The following is a 3,010-nucleotide window of genomic DNA, read 5'->3' on the forward strand; positions in this document are numbered from 1 at the left end:
GGTTGAAATTTCTTGAGAACACATTCTTCAGGGTAAGATGATTTAGCATCTTCTTCTAGCATATTAGGAATCCACCTTGGGGGTTATTCCTCTTATATATGTATGTAATATATTTCTTAGTCTTCGGATTTTTAAGTATGCTAGGCCACTGGTTTAAATTGATATTAATGTGGTGTGTATATATATATATACATATATATATATATAATATATATATATATATATATATATAAGACAGAGACTTCATCATCATCATCATCGTCGTTTAACGTCCGTTCTCCATGCTAGCATGGGTTGGACGGTTCGACCGGGGTTCTGGGAAGCCAGAAGGCTGCACCAGGCTCCAGTCTAATTTGGCGATGTTTCTACAGCTGGATGCCCTTCCTAACGCCAACCACTCCGTGAGTGTAGTGGGTGCTTTTTACGTGCCACCTGCACAGGTGCCAGGCGGGGCTGGCAACGGCCACGGTCAGATTGGTGTATTTTATGTGCCACCGGCACGGAAGCCAGTCGAGGCGGTGCTGGCATCGGCCACGAGTCGGATAGTGCTTTTTACGTACCACCAGACCAGGGATCCTGGCTGGTTCAATTCGATTTCGATTTCGCTTGCCCCAACATGTCTTCACAAGTAAAAGGGGGTTGGCAAGGGTGCCTGTCGTACGGTCGCATTGGAGTATTTTACGTGCCACGGCCACGAGTCGGATAGTGCTTTTTACGTACCACCAGACCAGGGATCCTGGCTGGTTCAATTCGATTTCGATTTCGCTTGCCCCAACATGTCTTCACAAGCAAAGGGGGTTGGCATGGGTGCCTGTCGTACGGTCGCATTGGAGTATTTTACGTGCCACGGCCCCGAGTCGGATAGTGCTTTTTACGTACCACCAGGCCAGGGATCCTGGCTGGTTCAATTCGGTTTCGATTTCGATTTCGCTTGCCCCAACATGTCTTCGCAAGCATGGGGGGTTGGGATGGGTGTCTGTCGTCGGATGAGGTTCTATATCGACTTCGCTTGCCTCAACCGGTCTTTGTGTCCAAGGGAGGAAAGGCATTCATAAGTGGGCTGGGCTCACTTGTCCTGCCTGGTCTTCTCACGTACAGAATATTTCCAAAGGTCTCGGTCTCTGGTCATTTCCTCAGTGAGGCCTAAAGTTCGAAGGTCGTGCTTCACCACCTCGTCCCAGGTTTTCCTGGGTCTACCTCTTCCACGGGTTCCCTCAACTGCTAGGGATTGGCACTTTCTCACACACCTATCTTCATCCATTCTCGCCACATGACCATACCAGCGCAATCGTCTCTCTTGCACACCACAACTGATGCTTCTTAGGTGCAACATTTCTCTCAAGGTGCTAACGCTCTGTCGAGTATGTACACTGACATTACACATCCATCGGAGCATACTGGCTTCATTCCTCACGAGCTTACGCATGTCCTCAGCAGTCACAGCCCATGTTTCGCTGCTTATATATATATATATATATATATATATATAAGACAGAGACAAACAAAGTGTATTAGTTTGATGCTCAAGAAAAATGGAAGAAATTTTTGATATTTCAAACCTCCACTCTTTTGCAGAAAGGAATAATGAAAGAAAACAGTGGAGAGAGGAGAAAATGTTTCTGGATTAATGGTTTCACTATATATATATATATATATATACACACAAGCAAAACGCCCCCCCCCCTTCAAATGGACAGTGCTGAATTGTCAAACATTTAAACCAAATTTTCTCAAAACAACTTGTCCGACCATCCCATAGTCCTCTCCTCTGAGAAACTCTGATTTAATCTAAATTTGAGACATCAGCAAAAGAAGAAATAAAGATAGACTTTTTTTCTATTCCAAAGAAAAACGATTTTATTCACACAAATATGCAACCGGAGAGTTTAAAGTACCAGTAATGATAAGGCTGTTGACTGGGAGAACACAAACATGGCTTAAGCAGTAAGCTTGGCACATTCCCATGGCTTTATTTATCGCATTCTCACCTGGAATTGATTTTTGTAATTTTTTCAAGACTTATAACACGCCCTGATACCGTCGGTGTCTACATATCAACTTTGAGTGCAATCGAATGGAGGATGCCTGAGATCCTTGAAGACACACACAGACAGACAGACAGAATGAATTTTATATGATAGACTAGCAGTATCGCTCGGCGTTGCTCGGGTTTGTAAGGGAAATAACTATATAAGCATTTTTAGAGAGTTACTTCCCTTATAGATGCCAATTCGGGCTTTCTTAGCCATTTCTGTTTTGGTGTCTTCAAGCCATGAAGTCGTTGTTCTAAAAGAACGCTGGTCTCCTTGACAATGCTTTACGACGTTGATTTCCTTACACTCCCTTCCTCACAGCTTCATGAGGGAGGGAAGAAGAGGGAGAATCAAACAGGTGCAGATGTGAGTGTGGACGCCAACTCCGCCGCCATCGACACACAAAAAATTATGCATTAAAATGGAATAAAAAATGTTGTTAAATTATTTTTAAAATCGTAGACTCTTCGTAGACGCGCGCTAATACCCAGACGGGCTCGATATTAATCACTACTATAAGATACCCGAATTTGGTTAAACTGCACCGCAAAATGTGGGAGTAGTTAGGAATCTAAATCGAAGGGGACAGACACTCACACAACTACAGTTTTATATATATAGATATGTATATAATATGCGCACACACATGCAGACAGGCTTCTTTCAGTTTCCATCTACTGAATCCACTGACACAGCTTTGGTTGGCTCAGTGGTATTGTAGAAGAGACTTGCTCAAGGTGCTGCACAGTGGGACTGACCCGAAGATTACATGGTTGGGAAGCAAGCTTCTTACTTGCACTGCCATACCTGCACCTGTTAGTAGTAGTAGTAGTAATATGTTTGCAGAGGCTGTGAGCATGAAGGTGTCTTTCTTTAGTATCATTAATTTGTTAAGATACCGAGTTACATGCGATGTCACTAACAAAGATGCTTTAAACCATTGCTTGACTTCCATTATGATGACTGTATTGTTTCCT

The sequence above is a fragment of the Octopus sinensis genome, unplaced genomic scaffold, assembly GCF_006345805.1.
Source record: "Octopus sinensis unplaced genomic scaffold, ASM634580v1 Contig12219, whole genome shotgun sequence".
NCBI classification, from domain to species: domain Eukaryota; kingdom Metazoa; phylum Mollusca; class Cephalopoda; order Octopoda; family Octopodidae; genus Octopus; species Octopus sinensis.